The sequence below is a fragment of the Amblyraja radiata genome, chromosome 18, assembly GCF_010909765.2.
Source record: "Amblyraja radiata isolate CabotCenter1 chromosome 18, sAmbRad1.1.pri, whole genome shotgun sequence".
NCBI classification, from domain to species: Eukaryota; Metazoa; Chordata; class Chondrichthyes; order Rajiformes; family Rajidae; genus Amblyraja; species Amblyraja radiata.
In genome coordinates, this window is record NC_045973.1 from 45,606,662 (window position 1) to 45,633,499 (window position 26,838).

General features: G+C 40.7%; 1 protein-coding gene across 1 annotated transcript in view; it reads right to left on the reverse strand.

Annotated features, from left to right (window-relative positions):
* Nucleotides 1-26,838, reverse strand: part of LOC116983474 (plasma membrane calcium-transporting ATPase 2-like) — an 847,186-nt gene that overhangs the window by 342,099 nt on the left and 478,249 nt on the right. The gene's annotated exons all lie outside the window — the stretch shown is intronic.

Sequence of the window (26,838 nt, forward strand, 5' to 3'; positions counted from 1 at the left end):
CATTTTCAAAGCCTGGCAATATTCTCACCTCAGCTCCCTGCTGCTCTTTGGCATTCAACCCTCTTCTCATCCCATTGACTATTGCACAGTGCAAGATAGTAGGGGGTGCTTTCTTTAATTATGCATGCTACCCTGATGGCTGAAACTGTCAAAGGCTATTCTCGGAAAGAAGTTCTCCTTCGGGCCATGAATTAGAGCCAAAGTGTTAGGCAGTAGAATCTGCACCAATGAATTAAAATGAATTAATGTTTCTTGTTACTCTCAGAAATGGCAACTATTTGTGCCAGCTCAATGCATGCTGCAATGGCTTTACTTAGTCACATGGGAACAGTTTGACTTTATTTTCCCATTGAAATCTCTATATGCGTGCAGAATTACAATAGGCATAAATTATTGGGGGGGGGAATCACTAAAGAGGACATTAATATCATACGAGGAATATTTTCTCAGACAGTAATTGATTCAGATTGCGTTTAATTCTACACTGAGGTTTTACTAAATGGAGCCAATGCTGAAGATAGACACAAAATGCTGGAGTAACTCAGCAGGACAGGCAGCATCTCGGGAGAAAAGGAATAGGTGACGTTCTGGGTCAAGACACTTCTTCTGAAGTCTGAAGAAGGTCTGGAGAAGGTTCCAAACCCGAAACATCATCCATTCCTTCTATCCAGAGATGGTGCCTATCCTACTAAGTTATGCCCCTGTCCCACTTAGGAAACCTGAACGGAAACCTCTGGAGACTTTGAGCCCCACCCAAGGTTTCCGTGTGGTTCCTGGAGGTTCCCGGAGGTTTTTGTCAGTCTCCCTATAACAATTACAGCACGGAAACAGGCCATCTCGACCCCTCTAGTCCGTGCCGAACACATAATCTCCCCTAGTCCCATATACCTGTGCTCAGACCATAACCCTCCATTCCTTTCCCATCCATATAACTATCCAATTTATTTTTAAATGATAAAAACGAACCTGCCTCCACCACCTTCACTGGAAGCTCATTCCACACAGCTACCACTCTCTGAGTAAAGAAGTTCCCCCTCATGTTACCCCTAAACTTCAGTCCCTTAATTCTCAAGTCATGTCCCCTTGTTTGAATCTTCCCTACTCTCAGTGGGAAAAGCTTTTCCACGTCAACTCTGTCTATCCCTCTCATCATTTTAAAAACCTCTATCAAGTCCCCCCTTAACCTTCTGCGCTCCAAAGAATAAAGCCCTAACTTGTTCAACCTTTCTCTGTAACTTAGTTGCTGAAACCCAGGCAACATTCTAGTAAATCTCCTCTGTACTCTCTCTATTTTGTTGACATCCTTCCTATAATTAGGCGACCAAAATTGTACACCATACTCCAGAATTGGCCTCACCAATGCCTTGTACAATTTTAACATTACATCCCAACTTCTATACTCAGTACAATTTTAACATTACATCCCAACTTCTATACTCCCTACCTGCTTCCACTACCTGCAACCTCCGGCAACCACCTGCAACCTCCGGGAACCGCACGGAAACCTTGGGTGGGGTGCAAAGTCTCCAGAGGTTTCCGTTCAGGTTTCCTAAGTGGGACAGGGGCATAACTCTAGCATTTTGTGTCTATCTTCAATGTAAACCAGAATCTGCAGTTCCTTCCAACACAATAACATTGCTGATTTAATTGTCATATGATGCCTCAAAATCACACCCTTTAATCAAAATATACCATTGCACTTTCAAAATAAGTTGGCACCAGTTGAATGCAGCGCCGAATCAACCCAATTTAAATATCCTTTCAGACTGATGAAATGCAATACTTCAATATATTTAGCTTCGTCACATCCTTCGAAACACATTTTCCGCAGCTAAGGTATCACTACAGCTTACTGCAAACATATCGTTGTAATAGAATTTAGACATGAGGAATAAGTTACATGATGCATTATTTATGTCGTCGTGTCGTGTACTTGAGATGGTCACCTAGAAGAAGTAGGGACAGCCGGGTGCCCAGCTTCAGACTCAGCAGCAGCAGCAGCACCAGATGGCATCCCACGGATCAAGTTCTCCTCATGCTTTAACTGTAAGTTTCATCCTTTCAAAAAGCCCCGGTTCATGTCCTAATCACCAATCTGTCAGAAACTACTGAACATTCTGTCAACTCCGAGAAAGGTCATTTAATGAAGACTTTTGCAAGCTGCTCCACAGCCCTCCCACAGGTCTCTAGCATCAGAAAATATTTTGGTACATTGCGAGAGCTATATAAAATACCCAATCAAATAACACTAGTTTGCATAAGAGTGCATTTTTCTTTTATGTCACTTCTACAGTAACGTTCCCATCTACCAGCTATTTTGGAGAGAGATGTGAAATAGGGTGGGGGTTGGCATGTGTAGGACGGAACTGCAAACACTGGTTTAAACCGAAGATGGACACAAAAGGCACGTGTAACTCAGCGGGTCTGGCAGCATCTCTGGAGAAAAGGAATAGGTGACATTTCAAGTCGAGACAGTCTGAAGAATGGTCCCAACCTGAAATCACACCTACTCCTTTTCTACAGAGATGCTGTCTGGCCCACTAGTTACTCCAGCATCTTTGGCATGAGTAACATTCTGTCCTAGCTGAAGGACCCACTGTCCCAATGGCAAGAGTCCCTCAAAAAGAAAGACGGACAAATTCTCCAACAGATATGGCTCGTAAGTAAATTCCCCATCATTTTTCCAGGACTCAGTCATTATTTTGTGCACCCATTTGTTTTCCATCATACAATATTCTTTGCCTGTTCAATTTAATTCTTTGCCGTGCGTTTGATCCACACTTCAGATATTAGTTTATGGCAATCAAATCGTCAAAAGAATCACGGAATATTGATGACATAGAAGGGAGCCATTTGGTCCTGCGTGGTCAAACAAAAAGAACTACCAAGTTGAATCCCACCTTAGAGCACATGATGTGCACCCCTGGAGGCCATCCAACACTTCCAATGTGTGCTGAGGGTTTCAGCTCTACTGCCCTTCATGCAGAGAGTTTTAGATTTTTGGGGTAAAAATATTTCCTCACCACCCCTCCAATCTTACAAACATTTACTTTAAATCCTTGGTTCATGACCCTTCTGCTAAGGGAAATAACAGAGGGTTGTATTGATTCTGTTTAGACACGTCTCAGCTAAATGTCCTCTCACCCTCTTCTGTTATTTTGGTTTGTGCACATCAAGTGGATACTCTTGACAAGGCTAGCATTTATTGTCCACTCCTCCCTGTGCCGAAACTAAGGAGACAGTAGCAGTTGACTACATTAGTACTCTGGAGTCACTTAAATGGCATATTTATTTCTTGAAGGATGTTGGAGAACTAAAAATATTTTACAGTGGTCTAGTGGTTCCATGTTTTCAGTCAATAGTTTTATTTATGAATTACAGGTTTAATCTACTGAATTTAAATTCTCCATTTACTACAGAAACGTTAAACTCATATCTCTGTATTAATGTTTAAGAAGGAACTGCAGATGCTGGAACATCTACTTTTGTCTACCTTCTTTGTATTAATGGTTGCTAGTCACAAACTAACCACTCTGCTACTGCAAAGCAAACAAAACAAGCTTAGACAATCTGTCCCCAAATCCAAAATGTTTCAGCACTGGCCACGTGTTCTACAACTTTACTGTAGGGAAAGATGGCAAGGTTCAGCCACCCCCTGCAACTCATCACTATGGTAACTCTGGCCTTAACCTAGCCAATCACTGATATTCTCTTTGCCTTATCCATACTTCCCGTCATCCTCTCTACAACTTAGAACTATTTAAAAAAATTCTCTCTTCCAGTTTTTCAACCTGAAACATTGACGTTGTATCTCTTTACACAAATACTGCCTTGCCTACTGAATTTTTTCAGCATTTTCTATTGATATTTCTTATTCCCTGCTTCCACAGTATGTATTTTTTAAATTGCACTCCCTGCAACTTCTCCAGTGCAATTTATCTGTCATGTAATATTGTGAACAGAAATGTGTGCAGTTCTCAAGCAATGGCCTAACTGGTGTTGAATACAAACCTCCCCGCTCTTTCTTTCATGTCATAGGGGCAGAATTAGGACATTCGATCCATCGAGTCTACTCCGCCATTCAATCACGGCCGATCCATCTTTACCTCTCAACCTCATTCTCCTGACTTCTCCCCATAATCCTTGACACCCGTACCAATCAAGTATCTATCAACCTCTGCCTTAAAACTACCCAATGACTTGGCCTCCAGTGCTGTAAGTGTCAATCAAATCCACAGTTTACCACTGACTGACTGAAGAAATTCCGCCTCATCTCCTTTCTAAAGATATGTATTTTTATTCTGAGGCTGTGCCCTCTGGTGCTGGACTCTCCCACTAGTGCAAACATTGTGTGTCCACATCCACTCTATCCAGGCCTTAGTTTACTTTAGCTTAGTTTAATTTATTATAGAGATACAGCGCAGAAACAGGCCCTTCGGCCTGCCAAGTCCGCATCGACCAACGATCTCTGTACAATAACACTATCCTACCGAAACCAATTAACCTGTACGTCTTTGGAGTGTGGAAGGAAACTGGGGCACCCGGGGAAAACCCATGAGGTCACGGGGAGAACGTACAAACTCTTCAGACAGCGCCCATCATCAGGATCCAACCCGGGTATCTGGCGCTGTAAGGAAGCAACTCCGAGCGTCACTGTGCCATATACACTTTTCACTATTCGCATACAAGTTTCAATGAGGTCCCTGCTCATCCTAAACTCTAGCGAGTACAGACCCGGTGCTGTCAAACACTCATCATATGTTAACTCAATCATCCCCATTCACATAAACCTCCTCTGGCATAACACAAGCATATCCCTCTTTTTATATTTCAGTCCTCTCGAAATAAATGCTAACATTGCATTTTCCTTCCTCACTACTGATTCAACTTGCAAATTAACCCTTTGGGAATCCTGCACTAGCACTCCCATTCTCCCCGTAGAATCTTTTGTCCTCTTTGGGATGAAATGATTCAATTTCTTCTGAATTATTCCCAGAAACTCCGGCCATTGCCACTCCGTCCTCATTCCTGCTAGGGTTCTCTTCCAATCAACTTTAACCAGCTCCTCCCTCATGCCTCCGTATTCACCGTTACTCAGCAGTAATACCAACACATCTGATTTCATCTTCTCCCTCTTAAAATGCGGGTTGAATTTTATGATTTTATCACATTATGGTCACTACCTCCGAGGGGTTCCTTTGCCTTAAGCTCCCTTATCAAGCCCATTTCCATACACAGTACCAAATGCAGAATTGACATTTCCCCAGATACACTACAAGATGCTCTAAGAAGCCATCCTATAGGCACAAGTTCTTGGGATCCAGTACCAACCTGATTTTTCCCAGTCTACCTTCATATTGAAATCCCCCATGACCACCGTAACAATGCCTTTCTTATGTGCTGAATGTATCTCCTGATGTAATTTGTTCCCTACATCCTGGCTACTGTTCGGAGGCCTGTATATAACTCTGATGATCAGGATTTTTTGACCCTTGCAGTTTCTTAGCTCTACCCACAAGGATTATACATCTTTTGATCCTATGTCACCCCTTGCTCAGGACTGAATTTCATTCCTTACCAGCAGAGTTACCCCACCCTCTTTTCGATAGAAAGACTATGCTAAAATAAGGTCCAGCAATGCATATGCCTTTTAAACCACATTGTCAAACTATCCTGCTCTCTTTAAGGATTTATGCTCTATCTGTTCCTCAACACTTCTCAGTATCTACTCTTTTCTCGTGCGTCCCCCTGCATAGTTGCACCTTGTCCAATGCAATACCTCCTCTGGACTGAATTGGACTGCAATACCTCTTCTGAACTGAATTCCATTTTGCCACCTTTCTACCCTACAGATTAATGCATTGATATTATACAACATTAATAAATTTATATCCTCTCATTCTATGAAGCTGTCCTCTTCAATCTCAATTATGTGGGCAAATTATATGCAAACTGATTTTCAATCATGTTCCCACCATTTAAGTACACAAAAGGCACGAGGTTGTGTACTGATGCCTGTGGATCCAGTGAATCGTGATTTTGTTTCCTGTCACTGAACCAACATACCATTAATGTCTATCCCGTGGGCTTTTACATTTTCTATATTTTGACGTTCTCTTGCCTGCCTTCTCATTCATTTTCCATATTCCTTTGTTTATTTTCACGCAGAAACGTTTAAAATAAATATAATCCTTTGTCTGTAGGAAAGAGCTGCAGATGCTGGTTTAAATCAAAGGTAGACACAAAATGCTGGAGTAACTCAGCGGAACAGGCAGCATCTCTGGAGAAAAGGAATGGGTGGCGTTTCGGGTCGAGACCCTTCTTCAGGGGAGTGGGCAGGACAGAGATAGAATGTAGTCGGAGACAGTAAGACTGGTGGGAGAACTGGGAAGGGAGAGGGGATGGAGAGAGAGGGAAAGAAAGGGCTATTTGAAGTTAGAGAAGTCAATGTTCATAACGCTGGGGTGTAAACTACCCAAGCGAAATATGAGGTGCTGCTCCTCCAATTTGCGCTGGGCCTCACTCTGACAATGGAGGAGGCCCAGGATAGAAAGGTCAAATTGGGAATGGGAGTGGGAGTTAAAGTGCTGAGCTATCGAGAGATCAGATAGGTTAAGGCGGACTGAGCGGAGGTGTTCAGCGAAACGATCGCCGAGCCTACACTTGGTCTCGCCGATGTACAGGAGCTGACACTTGGAACAGCAGATACAGTAGATGAGGTTGGAGGAGGTGTAAGTGAACCTCTGCCTCACCTGGAAAGACTGTCGGGGTCCTTGGATGGAGTCGAGGGGGGAGGTAAGGGACAGGTGTTGCATCTCTTGCAGTTGCTGGGGAAAGTAGCTGGAGAGGGGGTGGTTTGGGTGGGAAGAGACGAGTTCACCAGTGATTTGCGGAAGGAACAATAGACAATAGACGATAGGTGCAGGAGTAGGTCATTCATCCGTTCAAGCCAGCACCGCCATTCACTGTGATCATGGTTGATCATCCACTATTAGTACCCCGTTCCTGCCTACTCACCATATCCCTGGACTCCACGATTTTTAAGAGCTCTATCTAACTCTCTTTTGAAAGCATCCAGAGAACCGGCCTCCGCTGCCTTCTGAAGCAGAGAATTCCACAAATTCACAACTCCCTGGGTGAAAACGTTTTTCTTCATCTCTGTTCTAAATGGCCTACCCTTATTCTTAAACTGTGGCCCCTGGTTCTGCATTCCCCCAACATCTGGAATATGTTTTCTGCCTCTAGCATGTCCAATCCCTTAACAATCTTATATGTTTCAATAAGATCCCTTCTCATCCTTCTAAATTCCATTGTCGCCCAGTCGCTCGATTCTTTCAACATATGACAGTCCAACCATCCTGGGAATTAACCTCGTGAACCTATGCCGCACTCCCTCAATAGCAAGAATGACCTTCCTCAAATTTGGAGACCAAAACTGCACACAATACTCCAGATGTGGTCTCACCAGGGCCCTGTAGGGTCTCTGCGGAAAGCAGAAAGGGGTGGAGATGGGAAGATGTGGCCAGTAGTGGGATCCCGTTGGCGTCTCTGCAGAAAGGGGTAGAGATGGGAAGTTGCTTGGAAAGAACATCAGTGCATAATCAGGACTCTGTGTCAAATGGAATGAAAATGAATTGAGCCTACCTTGAATAATCCAATAGTTTTAAAAATGAGGATTTAACATGACTTGAATACGCTAAGTTTGGAAAAATAATTTGACTGGTGTCACCAAGGGGCAAAGAGAGGACTTTTCACAGTTGAGACAAATGATACTGATTCCACTCAGCTGTGTGTAAGACAGTAGAGAAACGTTTTTTTTACTAGATTTGTTAAGTTCAAAGCTCAACGGCAAAACTTTTTAAAGCTTCAAATTATGAAGCTGGGTGTACTGAAACACAGGAACTGTGAAAAGTGAGATATATCAATCTGCAGAATGGCGCACAAATAACACAGCACGAAACAATATGAAGGCAATGGCGTTGGGCAAATAACTAGAAATATATTCCAAGTGGCAACGTTTTTAATTAAGGAATGGGAGATCCAGAAAATCAGATCCATAGGTTTACAAAAAGAGGGGAAAGAAAAGTAACATTAACTATAGAAGGAAGGACACAATGATTATTATCATTATCATTCCAATCCCGATTCCAGGCCAAATATAGACAGATATGGCAGGACAAATCAAAATAGGACGTACATGGTAAATGGTAGGGAATTGAAGAATGTAGGTGAACAGAGGGATCTGGGAATAACTGTGCACAGTTCCATGAAAGTGGAATCTCATGTAGATAGGGTGGTAAAGAAAGCTTTTGGTGTGCTGGCCTTTATAAATCAGAGCATTGAGTATAGAAGTTGGGATGTAATGTTAAAATTGTACAAGGCATTGGTGAGGCCAATTCTGGAGTATGGTGTACAATTTTGGTCGCCTAATTATAGGAAGGATGTCAACAAAATAGAGAGAGTACAGAGGAGATTTACTAGAATGTTGCCTGGGTTTCAGCAACTAAGTTACAGAGAAAGGTTGAACAAGTTAGGGCTTTATTCTTTGGAGCGCAGAAGGTTAAGGGGGGACTTGATAGAGGTTTTTAAAATGATGAGAGGGATAGACAGAGTTGACGTGGAAAAGCTTTTCCCACTGAGAGTAGGGAAGATTCAAACAAGGGGACATGACTTGAGAATTAAGGGACTGAAGTTTAGGGGTAACATGAGGGGGAACTTCTTTACTCAGAGAGTGGTAGCTGTGTGGAATGAGCTTCCAGTGAAGGTGGTGGAGGCAGGTTCGTTTTTATCATTTAAAAATAAATTGGATAGTTATATGGATGGGAAAGGAATGGAGGGTTATGGTCTGAGCGCAGGTATATGGGATTAGGGGAGATTATGTGTTCGGCACGGACTAGAGGGGTCGAGATGGCCTGTTTCCGTGCTGTAATTGTTATATTGTTATATGGTTATATGGTTATATGTAGCTGCATGTGATGAAACAGCTCCTGCTCTGGAAAGGAGGCCTGAGCAATATAACTCCAGAGTTTCATTTAACTATTGCAACTTGTTTTCCCACTTATTCCAGCTGAAAGTCAGCAGGAGATAAATGATTATTGCACTGATGTTGATTGTGAAACCCAGCCAGGGGCAGGTTCAGTAGCTGTGAACATCTCATAGGCGTCATCCAACCAGGATAGGAAGCTTGAGGCTACAGAATGAGAGGGCTATTTGTTCACAGTGTCATTGATCATCAAGATTGTGGCTCTGGATTCAAGGGAAGTAAACATTATTTATGGCCATTTTGGAGTTCAATCCACTTTGTTTCAATGTTGTACTGGTGAGAAACTACCGTAGTTAGCTGCTCAAGCTACTAAGTTATAATGGATCTGGGTCCGAATAACATAATTAATATCTGATCAATGTCAGGCAGCCGAGAATAATAATTTTCACCATCTTGGGAATCAGTCTGAAGATTGGCCCAACCTGAAACATCGCATGTCCATTCCCTTCACAGATACTGCCTGACCCTCCAGCACTTTGATTTTTGTTTAAAATTCTGCAGTTTCTTGTGTCTCCATCTTAGCTATCTGCTCATTTGGGCATCGAACCATTGGGAATTGCCCCAAGGGTAGATCAATAAACTGAGCAGCTTAATTACCCAGTTTTTCAACAGGCACTTCAGGTTAATAACATAATCGAGAAGTTACAGATAAGAGCACAATCTGAATACTATGTACATCATAATGCAGATAACAAATCCATCAGAAAGAGGCAACATAGATTCCCAATTCTCTTGAATGAAAACAGCTTTGAGACGATGCGGTTGTGATATCTGACAGTTTGGGCTCTGTTCAATGGAATTTAGAAGATTAAGAGATCCAACAGAAGTTTTCAAAACCTTGAATGATTTGGCCACTCTCTACTGGCTCCCTGTGCGGTTCCGAATACATTTCAAGATCCTCCTTCATGTCTACAAAGCCCTCAATGGGCTTGCCCCCACCTACATTAAAAGTCTGCTCACCCACCACTCCACCTCCAGGTCCCTCAGATCGGCCGACTTGGGGTTGCTGAACATCCCGCGGTCCAGGCATAAGCTCAGGGGCGACCGCGCCTTTGCGGTTGCAGCTCCTAGACTGTGGAACAGCATCCCCCTTCCCATCAGAACTGCCCCCTCCATCTACTCCTTTAAGTCGAGACTAAAAACTCATCTGTACTCCCAAGAATTTCTTGACGTCCTCTGAGCGAGGGCTATATGTATATATGAATGTAGTTTGTTTGTTTATACTAATCTTATACAAATGTGAAGCACTTTGGCCAACGAAAGTTGTGTTTTAAATGTGCTATATAAATAAATGTGACTTGACTTGAAGGGGTAAACTGCAAAAGATTACTATTCAGATGAATTGGCTGATGAATTAGAAATTGTATCAGAGGTATAATTAAAAGTTCAGCACAAGTATTTTTGTGCAGACATTTATTAAAATTAGGAATAAATTTCCAGTTAGTTGTGGAGGTTGTCAATAAAAGGCCTATGAAGTGGTGCTGGAGGAAAAGAGCGTAGGAGGAAAACTCGAACGGGAGTAAGTAGCTCTAATGTGGAGCCAAGAAAAGCTCAGGCATGAAACACCATGCATCTTCTTTGAGTGATTGCATTTCAAAGAACCAAGAAAACTTACAGTTGAATGTGTAAATTCTGAACCGTAGATAAGGCATAATAACCACAATGGCTTCATTCATTTAATGTATTTCCTATGAACAAGGAACTATAATATTACAACAACATAAAATGCTAATCAATGTGTTAAAAATTGGCCAGATCCATAGCCTGAAATATATCCATCTTCAAGTTTGTACTTTTGATCCAACAGAAACAATGTTAGATACATTCAAAAATAATACTGAAGCTTTCAAAACTAAATATATGAAACTTCTCCTACTATTTTCTAATATCTCCTTTCATTTGTTCATTCACACGTCAGAGGCATGCTCAGTTAATGTCTTGTATTTATGCTGGGGAAAAGTTCAGAGAGGGGTTTAAGGTACCATTGGTTCACACTTGGAGCTCTTTCATTATTACCCAGAGAAGCTTTCACATAGCCAGGTTTAAAATACTATAAAAATAGTTATAGACTCATAGCGTCATAGAGCATGGAAACAGACCCTTCAGCCCAACTTCCCCACACCGACCAACATGTCCCAGCTATACTTGTCCCACCTTCCTGCATTGGCCCATATCCCTCTAAACCTGTCCTATCAATGTACCTGTCTAATTGTTTCTTAAACGTTGCGATCGTCCCTGCCTCAACTACCTCCTCTGGCAGCTCGTGCCATACACCCACCACCCTTTGTGGTCTGTAGTTATAATCAGTAGTTAAGTAGAATAAATAGTAACTGCTGCACAAAATTACAAAAGAAAATATAAAATCTAGGATAGAAACATTGGAACTTAAGCGTTTAACGGCACTGTATTCAATGGAGTTTGGAAGGATGAGAGGCACCCTCATTGAAACGTGCCGAATGGTCATAGAGTGATACAGTGTGAAAACAGGCCCTTCGGCCCAACTTGCCCACACCAGCGAACAATGTCCCAGCTGCACTAGTCCCTCTTTCCTGCATTTGGTCCATATCCCTCCAAACCTTGTCCTATCCATGTACCTGTCTAACTGTTTCTTAATCATTGGGATAGTCCCAACTTCAACTACCTCCTCTGGCAGCTTGTTCCATACACCCACCACCCTTTGTTTGACAAAGTTACCCCTCAGATTCCTATTAAATATTTTCCCCTTCACCTTGAACTTATGTCCTCTGGTCCTCGATTCACCTACTCTAGGCAAGAGACTGCGCATCTACCCAATATATTCCTCTCAGGATTTTATATACCTCTATAAGATCACTCCTCATCCTCCTGCGCTCCAGGGAAAAAGAGTCCCAGCCAACACATCCTCTCCCAATAGCTTTTCATTATTCGGCAAGTTTCTATGAGGCCCCGCCCTCTCATCCATCCAAACTCCAGTGAATACTAGTGGGAGAGACTACAACCACAGAGCATAACCTCACAATATATTGACATACCTTTTGGAAGTCAATATCTTTAGTCAGTGAGTGGGTGGTGAATCTGTGGAATTCATTGCCACAGACGGCTGTGATGGCCAAGTCATTGGACAATTTTAATGCAGAGATTGACAGATACTTGATTAGTAAGGATGTCGAGGATTATGGGAAGGAGGCAAGAAAATGGAGTTAAGAGGGTAAGGTTGATCAGCCATGATTTAATGGCAGAGTAGAAACGATGGGCCAAATGGCCTACTGCTACTATTATTTATGATGGGAGAGATTGGCTTTAAAATGAATTGCAAATTTGAATACATTTTCACCTCCAAATAGAGTCACAGAGTGTTACAATGTGGAAACAGGCCCTTCGGCCCAACTTGCCCACACATGTCCCAGCTACACTAGTCCTACCCACCTGCGCTTGGTCCATATCCAGCCAAACTTGTCCTATCCATGTACCTGTCCAACTGTTTCTTAAACATAAAACGTAAAAAACGTAATACTTTGAGTGCTCACATGAGGGGCATACTAACATTGTGGGACAAGTGAAGTGGTATTCGATGACGAAAAGACAACTGAAATGAGAGATCCACTGGCATCACAACCTGATGTTACCTATTTCAAGATGCAGATATCCATTCAACTGTAAGAAACCCCCAGACGTCCCCACTCTCAATGCCTAAAGCCAAACAAGGTCCTTTAAATTATGCAGTTGAGCCTTCAAATCCATTAAAATATCCTTAAAAATAAACTGCATTTTATCCAACTTGGCTTTTTTTAAATCTGTTATCACTATATGACCTGATGAGGATTTCCAACATTTTCTGTTTATATTTCAGATTTCCAGTATCTGCAGTTTTGTATTACTTTTTGATTACTGTTTTAATATTGCTTGGAATGAAAAACTGCAGCAACCTGCTCAAATAGAATCAACGGCAGAAGATGCACATCGACAGCAATTTACTTTTTCTCTCAGAGCAGAATTTTTTTTTGGTATGTCAACAAATACTCTCTCGAACTTCTACTGGTGTACGGCGGGGAGCATCACGATTGATTGCATCATGGCTTGGTTTCGCAACTCAAATGCTCAGAAATGGAGGAGATTACAAAAGGTGGAGAACACTGCCCAGTCCATCACGGGTACTGACCTCCCCACCATCGAAGGGATCTGTAGGAGGTGCTGCCACAATAAAACATCCAGTATCATCAAAGACCAACACCATCCTGGCTAGCTCCTGTTTCACTCATGACATGCACGTTCATTGGCCTCTGTAAAATAGCCCCTAATGTGTAGGCAGTGGGATAATATAGAACCAGTGTGAATGGGTGATAGAAGGTCTTGGTGGGCCGATTATAGAACTGAACTGAGACCTCCTCCTGATGAGACCAGGCCAGCAACTGAGTTGGGCATCTCATATGTGCCGACATTATGGCTTTTTTTGGTGAATGTCAGTTACTAATATTAATGAAATCCATCCAATATAATTCATTTGGGCCTCCAGACAAACTGAACACACACTCAGTCACTCTTCTACCCACGACTCCAAATGTCTCCGACAATTCACAATGATGGCTTCCACACACCAAGAACCGCAGCCAATTAAAAAGGGGATTTAAACAGCTCAACAGTCAGGAAAGTAAATTCCATGCTGGTCTCACAAGTTACAGTTGTTGCACCAGGCCATTAAACTGCACATACGCAAAGTACACATTTAAGTCACCACCCTGGGTAGTCTAAGGCGTTACTAATGTTGAATAGCCAGAAGTTCTTGGTTGACAGTGAAGGGTTTTCTCATCTAACAAGGTTGTGCGGGGTTGCAAAGTTTTTTATTGGCCCATTTGAACACAGTGAAGAATCCGAAATGAGAACAATTAAGATATAATGGTCACCACTCCTGTACGTACACTATCTAGTATTGCTCCACACAATTCCAGTAAGCCAGGTTCAATCCTAATCTTTGGTGCTGTCTATACAGTATCTGCATATTCACCCCCAACAACATACGAGTTTCCCCAGTGCTCCAATTTCCTTCCACCTCCCAAACGTGTAATGGTGGATTGATTGGCTGCCATAACTCGCCACTAGTGCATGCAGTTAATTTGCAGAAGAAAAAGGCAAGTTGATGCCATGAGAGAAAATACATTTCGGAAAAGTTAGTGTGGGAGTGGGACTGAGTGGTGTGCTCTGGGAGCCATCTTGAATTATTGTGTCCAATGGGTTCCTTCTGTGTCACAAGGAAATACAAGGCCAAGATGTATTTATTCTTTTTATTAAACAGCATTGTGACTTTATTAAGGATAGGAGGGGTAAAATGAAAAATCCTGCTAAACAATTGAAAATACACGAGTGCAAAGAATGAGAAGAAGAGCTAACGTTATATTAATTGCAGATTCTCAACAATAACATAACAAATAAACCAGAAGCCTTTTATAATGTACAAAATATTATGCAAGCCTGCAGATAAATTGCTGGCAGTAAACATACCAATCCGAAAATATCTATGGCACTGAGACGAAATAATATGGTCCAAAATGCACTAATCCAATATCATATTCCAATTACATTGCAAAATGAAGACATTATTCATTAATTTTAATCTGTATACAGTAGATAATTCTATAGGTTAGCCTATAGTTTTACTAGTCATCTTCTCCACTGAAATTCCATTCATCCTTTCAGCAAGAATTTTTTTTTTTGCTGGTTTGGGTATCTGCTTAATTCATTGTCTACTGCTTTGGTGCTATGAATTTCACCCATCACATAACAGTTCTGGCTCATAGAACAGTACAACACAGGAACAGGCCTCTCGACCCATTATGTCAATGTCAAACAAAATCCTTCTTAAATTAATCCCTTCTGCCTGCACATAATCCATATCACTCCATTCCCCACATATATATCCATAATCACTCCATTCCCCACATATTCACAAATCTATCTAAAATCCATTAAATACCATTATCATATCTAGTTCCACCATCATCCCAGGCAGCATGTTCCAGGTATCTACCACTCTTTCTGAATACACTTGCCCCATATATCTCCAGTACGCAATACATCTTCTGGTAAACCTCCTCTGCACCATCTCCAAACCCTTCACATCCTTTCTGTAAGGGGGCAACCAGATACTATCGTCAAGTCTCCAAATAAATATCCGAGTCTCCGAACAAATAAATCTGCAACATGACTTCCTGACTCTCATACATTGATCGATGAAGGCAAGCATACGAAACACCTTCTTTATCACTTTGTCTACTTGTGTTGCTGATTTCAGGAAGCCATGGGCTTGCACTCCAAGGTTCATCTGTACATCAATGTTGTTAACGGTCCTGCCGTTATCAGTATACTTTCACTTTACATTTGACCTCTCAAAGTGCAACACCTCACACTTACCCAGATTAAATTTCACCTGCCATTTTTCTGCCCTTATCAACAACTTATCTACATCGCGCGATACGATACAATAGAACTTTGTCCCAAGAGGAAAATGGATCTGCCAACAGTCATAAAACACAAGATACATGAAAGATGAAATTAAAGTGACGAGTGGAAAGGATTGGGGATTGGAGATTTGAGGGGAGGATATGTGGAGTCTACCCCATGACAGAAGGGGGAGGAGTTGTACAGTTTGATAAGGGGAAGAAGGAGCTGCTGTGGCATTCTGCTGTATCTGGCTGTATCCTTTGTCTACTTTCTTCACTGTCTGCAACACCACCGATTTGTGTGCGATCTGCAAACTTACTAACCAACCCATCTACATTTTCATCGTCATTGAATCCACATAACTAAAAGCCTAAGAGTACTGTAGAAGAAAGTGCAGCAGCCTGAATCACCAGAGGAAGCATTCTATAGCAAAAAGCAAGGATCTCGCTACTGTTCAATCTTCAGAACAATGATGTTGAGATTGCTTATTAGGTAATGTTAGGCTGGCTTTAGGTTCAGCTGCAAAACCTGATAATTAAAGGAGGGTTGTAAATTATGGGTTAGAAATGAAAAAAAAAAGATAACCTACAAATATAATTTGAAATGTTATTTTTGTCATGTTCCTTTTGCCACTTTGTCTAATTTCTTCTCCCCTCCTATGCCATTTCTCACACCACACTTTTGTTCATCTGCACTATTCTAAACAAATATCTGAGAAATAACAAATTTCCAAGCACAGCGGCAAAACTGCAAGTAAATCACGTTCAGCCTCATGGATTGTCACACTACGATAAATCACTTTTGCATTAGTTCAAACTCTGGGCTTTAAAAACAATGCAATGTCTGGCAATGAAATAATAACCTGCAGTTATATATTTTTTTTTACTAATTTCTGCTATTGAATTTCACAAGTCTGGAGGCTTAATCTTGAATCTGGTTATTTAAATACCATTACCTTAATCATCACACTTTAATCATTCAATTTCTGAAGCTTAAGATGCATGCAAGTTTAGTTTCAATTCACTGGAGTGATGATATTGTTTGCAATCTAAAAACAATGCACACTTCTGTCTTAAAGCATAAAAGGCTTAGAAAGATGCCACCTTCGACAACTTGTCTATCTTTTGCCCCACAGTTCTACAAAAGTAAAATGGAACCTGTCGATAGATTTGGACAATTCTGTATTAATAATTGCTGAATGTTATTCAGGAGCTAATGATGTCATTGACATAAATTCTGTACACAGATTACACGGGCAAATTTCCTTCATCTGGATTGTCTGCTAACAAATCATGAGCAATTGAGGAATTTATTTTTGTATTAAGTCCAATGATAACAATCCATTTTGTTAATAATTTCAGTCTTCACAGAGGTTACGAACAGCTTGATCATGAATTTGAATAACAACTTGCGTGCACTTTGATTTATCCTTCACATTATTTGTGCATTCTTAGAGGCATAAAATGTCACACAACGTAACAGAGCAGATAACTCCATGAATTGCATAACTTAATTGCTGGAAGATCTGTTTGGCCTTGGAAACACACTTCACTGAAAATGAAACAGCCTGGAGCTCCATGATAAAATGGGTATGAGATGCTACACAGTGAATTGAATATTTCTAGAAAAACATTAAATGAGGTGCATATTGTGACTCATTCAGAAGATGAATGCAAAGATTTGGAAAGTGAAATTCAAATGGCTATGCTATCTGACTTTCCACTCCAACGCATATTTTTTCACCAATATTAAATGACTGATTGTTTGACCCTTTTGCCTGAATTCTGATTTTTAAACAGTAAGGATTGCAGCCTCTGTCTATTCTGACGAAAAATATTACAGATTAAATCAATGTTTTACATTTCTTAATCATTTACTTTAATTTGCTTCACTAATATTCAGTGAAACCAAATCCAGGTGATAAAAAATGTCTAGATAAACACTATAAAATGTAATCAGAGTATGGGAACGTTTTGTGTATCACAACCTTATATGTCAGAATCAAATGATTTGATAATATAAAGCATATCAGCATTGGTGCATCGTATTGTATCAACGATTTGCTTGTAAAACCCTCTTGTTATATCTTATAATTCAAATGTATTTAAGAACTGATACAAATCTACATGTAAATAATAGCAAGGCCAAATGAACCAGAGCAGAACTGTATGTTGGAAATAATGGCAGAACACTTCAAGAGCTGTAATGTGGTCCCAGTATTCTTCCTGGTTTGGTGCAACACCTCATATCCCACTATGATTTAAAGCTGCTGCTCTTGTGATAAAGTGATCAACATTGGCTTTTGTTAGCAACACTAGAAATCATTCAAATTTTCATCCTTATCTCAAATCAGTTTTATGGCCCAGTCCTTCTCATTTCTATAACCCCATGCATGTCCTGCAAAACTCTGATAATGTTGCATTCAAAAACTTTGTTTTTTCCAGTTTTCCTAATTTCCTTTCACTACCATATCTTCACTTTTCAAGAATTCACCTTCCTGAATTTCTTTGATTTTTTTGGTGCTACCTCCTTTTTATTTGCACGTTCTTATAAATCTATTCCTTACACAAACCTTTTGTACACCTTTATGAACTTTCTTTTGGCTTAGTGCTGACTTATTTTCGAAATAGTTCCATGTAAAGGACATTTTACAGCATTAAGTGGATTATATGAATTCAGATTGTTATTGATACGTAACACAACACTAAGTTCACTGATCTCAGTTCCAAAAGCATAAATTCCAAAAGTGGATTTGGTCGCCATGTCATGAGTATTTATTTGTCATAAGTACCAGACATGAAACAGAGTAATGACATTTCTACTTGCTGTAGTTTTAAAGTCACACTAGATACAACAACACCAAAAATTGCAATCAATTATCAGATATTCTAAGTAAACATGTCCACAATAGTGCACAAACCAAAATACGTAGATCATTTATAACATTAAACGTGTTCTATAAATTCAGGTTGTTATAGCATCTTAAGATTCAAGCACCCAGTTAATAGATAGATCTCAGTTCCAATAGCACAAATTCCAAAGGCTAATTCAGTTCCCAAGCCAAGAGTCGGGAGTTGAGAGTGTTTATCTTATGCACCGGACATGAACCAGGATCATGAAATTCTTCAAACTACTGCTTTCCAGACACAATAAATTAAACAGCATTTTAAAAGTGCAATAAATTATCAGTTATTCTAAGTAAACTAGACAATGATAGTGCAAAAAAACAACGTTTATAGAGCACCAACAGTAGTACAAATCCTTTGTGGTTCGGTGCTGAGGTAGTGTTGTGATTAGAGATGTGCAGGGTAGTTAAAGAAGCAGATTGTTGATGGGAAGAAGCTGAAGTTGTGGTGGGGGTTGGGCTGGGGTTGGGTGGGGGTTGGGTGGGGGTTTAAGTCAGATAGGTTTCCAATTCTGATTGCTGTTCTGCAACAATATCTGCTATACTGACATATGCTAACAATAGAAATGCCTCCATTATGATTATTTAGAAAGGAACAGCAGATGCTGGTTTATACAGAAGATAGATACAAAGTGCTGGAGTAACTCGACAAGTCAGACAGCATCTCTGGAGGAAATAGGTGAAATTTCGGGTCGGGACCCTTCTTCAGACTGGTGACATTTGATATGGTGACTGACGACTGGGACCCTTCATCTTCGGTCCTGGCACGAAACGTCACCAGTTTGAAGAAGTGTCCCATCCCAAAACATCACCTTTTTCTCCAGAGATGCTGCCTAACCCACTGAGTTACTCCAGCATTTTGTGTATATCTTCACTTTTAATGATGCTCGCTTCATATTAGCACGCCAAGTAAATCAAGGCTGTTAAAAATAGGTTGGGTACTTGTTAGCACATGTTGAAGTGTGCAACAGAGGGGACCACATCCCCGTCAACGTTCCCCAGATTCTACTATGAGCAATTTAAAGTGCCGTAGCTCGACCAACTTGTATGTCTTTGGCAAATGTGATGCAACTGGAGCACACAGAGAAAATGCGTGTAGTCAGAGGAAGAACATGCAAGTTGCACGCATCCAGCATCAGAAGTCACCGCTGAACTTGGGTCGCTGTGGCAGTGAGGTAGCAACTCCACTATTTGTGCCAGTTTTGTGCAAAGAGCCCTCCACAGAATAGTTCAAGACAACAGGCTTAAAACACGACACTTTGAGGTAAATTTCCATGTTCAATTTTCAGCCCCCTCTCTTGTCATAGCATTGTCAGTTATCATTGGTTAAGTTTGAAGAAGCGTGAAAACTGGCACATACTAAATTAAGTTATAGATATTAAAAATATTCCCATGAATATTGAAATTGGCAAGCCAAGGCTCCAGGATAGGCTGATTGAGTGTTCAAGTCAGTGGAGTGGAAGTAGGTTCCAAAAACATTGTCATTTTCAGCTGATTTAATCTCTCCGAAATTTACTTTCCCTCACACAAGCCTAAATGCAGATCTTTCTCACATCCACTTTTGAGAAGCTAAACTAAATCTTAAAGTGAGAAAAAATTAATATTTTTTTTAAGTTCGTTTGGTCACAATGAAGACAACTAGATACATTTTCTTCAAGGGTGTCCAATGATGTTTGAGAGAAAGTTCAATAAGTTTCCTTTACGGTCATTTACATAATGGAGTGGCAACATCATGTTGAAACCCTTCACATTATGTCAAGAAATGCAGGACAACGGTAGTATTATATTTCAGTGCAGGTGTTATTGATATGTAGTGGGCACATATTTCACAGTAATCTTTTGAATAGCAATGAGATAAATACTCAAATACCATATGAAAACAATGCTAGGGAGTTTGTCCAAATGAGTTTCCCTCCAAGAAAACGTATAAACTCACTTGACTGAATGGTTCCATCAGCGATGATTTTATAATGCTACCGCCAATAATAACAATTTATGGTAATTATATTGATCCAAAATGTAGAATGTTTGATTTAATATGCCTGCGCACATAATAACCCCTAAATAGGTTAGAGGAAATAAAAAACTATCTAAGAACTTGGGGGAAAAAACTCCTGGAAGAACTTAGCAGGTCCAGCCACATCAGTAGAAGGAAAGGGATGGTTGACATTCACAGACAACCAACTCCCTTATTCCCAGGTATGGATGATTCTAAAACTGGAGGACATAGGCTTAAGGTGACAAGGAAGAGATTAAAGACAGACCTTAGGGTCAATTTCCATTCAGAGGATAGTTTGTATCTGGAATAGGCTGCCAGAGGAAGCCACAGAAGTGAATAAAATTACAACTGTCATAGAAACATAGAAACATAGGAAATAGGTGCAGGAGGAGGCCATTTGGTCCTTCGAGCCTGCACCACCATTCATTGTGATCATGGCTGGTCATCCACGATCAGTAACCCGTGCCTGCCTTCTGCCCGTATCCCTTAATTCCGCTAGCATCCAGAGCTCTATCTAACTCTCTTTTAAATTCATCCAGTGAATTGGCCTCCACTGCCTTCTATGGCAGGGAATTCCACAAATTCACAACTCTCTGGGTGAAAATGTTTTTTTGCATCTCAGTTATAAATGGCCTCCCCTTTATTCTTAGACAATGGCCCATGGTTGTGGACTCCCCCATCATTGGGAACATTTATCCTGCATCTAGCTTGTCCAGTCCTTTTATAATTGTAAGTAGACAAAAGTGCTGGAGAAACTCAGCGGGTGCGGCAGCATCTATGGAGTGAAGGAAATAGGCAACATTTCGGGACGAAACCCTTCTTCAGACTGAATAATTGTATATGTTTGTATAAGACTTTTATAATTGTATATGTTTATATAAGATATCCTCTCATCCAGTGAATACAAACCCGCTCTTTCCAATCTTTCCTCATATGACAGTCCCGCCATCCCGGGGATTAACCTCGTGAACCTACGCTGCAATGCCTCAATAGCAAGGATGTCCTTCCTCAAATTAGGAGACCAAAACTGCACACAATACTCCAGATGTGGTCTCACCAGGGCCTTGTACAATTGCAGAAGGAGCTCTTTACTCCTATACTCAAATCCCCGTGTTATGAAGGACAACATGCCATTAGCTTTCTTCACTGCCTGCTGTACCTGGATGTTTACTTTCAGTGACTGGAGTACAAGGACACCCATGTCTCATTGCACATCCCTTTTCCCAATCTGACACCATTGAGATAATAATCTGCTTCCTTGTTCTTGCCGCCAAAGTGGATAACCTCACATTTATCTACATTATACTGCATCTGCCATGCATCTGCCCACCGTCCAAGTCACCCTGCAACCTCCTAGCATCCTCTTCGCAGTTCACACTGCACCCAGCTTTGTGTCATCTGCAAATGTGCTAGTGTTACTTTTAATCCCATCATCTAAATCACTAATATATAATGTAAACAGTTGCAACCCCAGCACCGTGCCTTGCGGCACTCCACTCGCCACTGCATGCCATTCTGACAATGACTCGTTTATTCCTACTCTTTGTTTCCTGTCTGCCAACCAATTCTCTATCCATGTCAATGCCCTACCCTTAATACAATGTGCTCTAATTTTGCACACTAATCTCCTGTGTGGGACCTTATCAAAGGCTTTCTGAAAGTCCTGATGCACTACATCCACTGGCTCTCCTTCATCTATTTTACTTGTCACATCGTCAGAAAATTCCAGAAGATTAGTCAAGCAGGATTGCCCCTTCATAAATCCATGCTGACTTGGACCAATCCTTTTACTGCTATCCAAATGCGCCGTTAAAACTTCTTTAATAATTGACTCCAGCACCTTTCCCACCACCGATGTCAGGCTAACTGGTCTATAATAACTCGTTTTCTCCCTCGTTCCTTTCTTGAAAAACATTAGCTACTCTCCAATTCACAGGAACTGGTCCAGAATCTATAGACCATTGGTAAATGATCACCAATGCGTCCACGATTTCTAGAGCCATTTCCATAAGTACACTGGGATGCAGACCATCAGGCCCTGGGGATTTATCAGCCTTCAGTCCCATCAGTCTACCGAAGACTATTTCTCGCTTAATGCAAATTTCTTTCAGTTCCTCTGTCTCCCTAGATCCTCTGTCCTCTTGTACATCTGGGAGATTGTATCTGGGAAATGGCAGAAGAGTTGGACAGGTACTTTGGTTGTGCCTTGGCCAGCTCCTCCCTCATGCCTTCATAGTCCTCTTTGTTCAACTGCAACTGACACTTCTAAATTAAAAGGAAAACACAACCAAAGTACCTGTCCAACTCTTCTGCCATTTCGGTGTTCCCCATAACAATTTCACCTGTTTCTGCCTTCAAGAGACCCACATTTGTCTTTACTAATCTTTTTCTCTTAACATACCTAAAGAAGCTTTTACTACCCTTCTTTATATTCTTGGCCAGCTTACCCTCGTACTTCATCTTTTCACCCAGTATTGCCCTTTTTGTTAACTTCTCTTGTCCTTTGAAAGTATCCCAATCCTCTGGCTTCCCACTACTCTTTGCTATGTTTATACACCTTTTCTTTTAGTTTTATTCCATCCCTAACTTCCATTGTCAGCCATGTTTAAGAATGAAATTATCCTGCATCTTCTGGATTATGCCCAGAAATTCCTGCCAATGCTGTTCCACCATCATTCCTGCTAGGATCCTTTTCCAGTCGACCTTGGCCAGCTCCTCTCTCATGCCTTCATAGTCCCCTTTGTTCAACTGCAACTGACACTTCTGAATTAAGCTTCTCTCTCTCAAATTGCAGATTAAAACTTATCATATTATGGTCACTACCTACAAGCTGTTCCTTTACCTTGAGTTCCCTTATTAAATCTGGTTCACTGGACAACACTAAATCCAGAATTGCCTTCTCTCTGGTAGGCTCCAGTACAAGCTGCTCTAAGAATCCATCTCAGAGACACTCTACAGACTCCCTTTCTTGGGGTCCAGAACCAATCTGAATTTCCCAGTCTACCTGCATATTGAATCTGCATATTGAAATGTCAAAAGACATTTGGACAGATCGATGGATAGGAAGACTTTAGAGGGATATGGGCTAAATGCAGGTAAATGAGACGTCAAGAATGCCAGTATGGTTGACATTAACAATTTGGACCAAAGGGCCCGTTTGCATGCTATGGCTCTGAAACCCTGCACCAGAACCCATGGAGTTCTGCTGGCAATGTATTTGTTTTTTGTTCCAGATTACAACAAATCTCTGATGCCTCTTGTGTATTTAATAACTTGGTCTGGTATGTTCCCTTGAGCTATGCAGTTCATGTTAAGAAATCAAATATAAAATATTGCTTACCAACCATTCATTCTTATCTCTGCTCTCCTACACTTTTTGTCATGATAGTGTTGAATCATATTGACATATTACCAAGTGTGTAAAACTTGGGTAGCTCACTGGACTGAGTACATGCCTGGTTATTTGGTTTCTCCAATGGGTGGTTTAGATTCACCTTATTTGTTATTTCTACCTTGTAGATAAAATGAATGAAATGAAATGTAAGATGTGACGGGATAAGAAAAAACAACAACTTGGTTTTAGAGACTGAGATTGGGGGGGGGGGGGTGATTTACTGAGCACAATGTTCCAGATTGAAGCAAAAACACTCATCTGTCACTAATTTACGCAAAGTGACAGAAATTCAATGCCAGTTTAGTCAAAATCACAAAGTGCACTTAACAGTGTAGGTTTGTGGAGAGCAACAAAATATAATGGAGCTACCTAAGCGATATTCACAAGTGGTCTGAACAAAGCAAAGAATTTAACAGAGATAAATACAGGTTCTCACACCTCAAGAGAAAAGTTCAAAACCTACTTGGCTGAAGAAATTATATATTTCTAATAACCACAGTGCATGGAGGATGGAAATTGGCTTTTGATTGGCCTTTCTGCAGGTAAAAAAACTGAACGTTCCAGTTTTATTTGTCATGGAAAAATGATAACAAATAAACGGTTTATGTCATTCTGCCCAAATAAGTTCTTGAAAGGTACACAAAAGTTTGATCAAGTGGTTGCACTACATCAATGGATTTTTCAGGGGGGAGGTGACATTTGCAATGTTTCAAGGCAAGGCGGTTTTCATTCCTTTGGTAGCTTTGTGTTTATGTTCTATGTCCAGTTAACAGTTGTCCAAATGAAAACAAATTCAATCTAATTTCTGGTATTCTGGGATATTTCGAAAGAAAGATGGATCTGAATAAATTTCCAAGTAAGTGTAGGCACACAAGCAAGTGGAAAGAAGGATAATTGGAAGGATGATCCCAGTCATATATGTACTGTCTATGAGAGTTAGACATTCCTTTATAACCGGTTGTTAGTTAAATTGTACTTCTATGGAACTTGATGCATGAGATGATTATGCGTAACCCCCCCCCCCCCCAAAAAGAAAATCATGCAAAGTGATGCATGGAAATGCTGTTCAGAATATTTAGCATCAGGTGAACCCGGGCAAGTCACTTTTTTGTGACCAGTAGCTGTGTGCAAACTTCAGGGGGTTATCCAACAATTGAATACTGAATATCTTTACGGACCCTGTAGAAACAAATTGAGGCTTTAGCTATTTTTCCTTCTTCTCCAATGCTGCTTGACCCATTGCTGTGTATTTTCATCCCTTCCTATTCTCGTTTCAGATTCCCAATGTTGTGATTTTATGTGATTCTGTGATTCAATACAAATCGTGTTTTGCCAAATCAGCACAGTGAAATGTGTAAAATATATACTGTATGATACATATGCAACTGTAGTGCATACTCCATGTTTTATGTTTCTTCATGAGAGAGAAAACTGTTTGTTAACCAAAGAGTCCAGTTATACATTTCCCAGTGTTATTTCGCGAGGGACATATTGTACAAACTGATTTAGAACAGACAAGTGTGCCTATCCAGCTTCAAAGATAAAGTTGTGTTAAGATTTTTATTATAGCAATTTAAGCAATCTTGTCCATCCATGATGTTTAAGAAGGAACTGCAGATGCTGGAAAATCGAAGGTAGACAAAAATGCTGGAGAAACTCAGCGGGTGCAGCAGCATCTATGGAGCGAAGGAAATAGGCAACGTTTCGGGCCGAACCCTTTCTTCAGATGTTTTGCAAATCCTAAACTTGCGATGGATCACAAAGTCTGTAAATACCATCTATCAGCTATCTTCGTAATACAAGTATAATCAAACTGTTGGAACTGATTTAAACAGGAGGAGTAACATCACTTATTTGAAACAAGGTCCCATCTTATATATACATCTTATTGCCAGAAACTGATAATTCTGCCCCTTCTCCAAATTAAGCAAAAGAGAATTCTTGAAATACAAAATGACCTGACTGTCACAACATTTAAAAGACATTTGTACACGTACATGGATAGTATACGGTTAGAAGGATATGTGCCAAATGCAGGCAGGTGGGACTAGTGTAGATGGTCTGCATGGGCAGGTTGGGTCAAAGGGCCTGTTTTCACACTGTATGACTCTAAAATAAAAATCAACTCTTTAAGGGCAATAGAAATCTGGGACTCTCCAAAAGGCTATGGATCTATGATTTTGAACTACAGATGTTGAGCTGACTGAAGGTCAATTGGGTTAATGGTTTAATGGAGGCCTCGCCACAGAATTGAGATGTCTTGTAGTTCACTGGAAAGACTCCTTAGAGGACTAATTCCTTTACTGTCAAGACATGCGGAATACAAAAACTGGAATCACACATTCCAACATCCAATTATAATGCTGTTCTGCAGCTCAACGCCATTTACTTTTCTTTGCTACATATCCCTTGATACCCTTTCCTAATAAAATTCAAATCAACCTCATTCTTGAAAGTTTCAATAATTTCAAGATCCATAGTCTTTTGAGGAGCCAGATTTCTATTGCCCTTAAAGAGGAGTTATTTTTATTTTAGAGACATACAGTGTGGAAACAGGCCCTTTGACCCAACCTGCCCGTCGACCCACAAGCCCCACCTGCCTACACTAGTCCCACCTGCCTGCATTTGGCACAAATCCTTCTAAACCTATGCTATCCATGTATGTGTCCAAATGTCTTTTTTAATGTTGCGACAGTACCAGCCTCAACTACCTCCTTTGGCAGCTTGTTCCATGCACCCACCATCCTTTGTGTAAAAAGTTGCCCATTGGGTTCCCATTAAATCGTTCATCCTTCATCTTAAACCTATCTCCTCTGGTTATTGATTCTCTTCCTCTGGGTAAAGGACAAGGTGCATTTACTCTATCTAATCCCCTCATGGTCTTATACACCCATAAAAGACCACCCCTCATCCTCCTTCACTCCAAGGAATAAAGTCATAGCATGTTTAACTTCTCCCTATAGCCCAGGGCCTCGAGTCCTGGGCAACATCCTCATAAATCTTCTCAGCATCCTTTCCAGCTTAACAACATCACACCAAACAGGTAAAGCTCCAGTTTTAAGATTATGGCCTCTTGCTCTCAA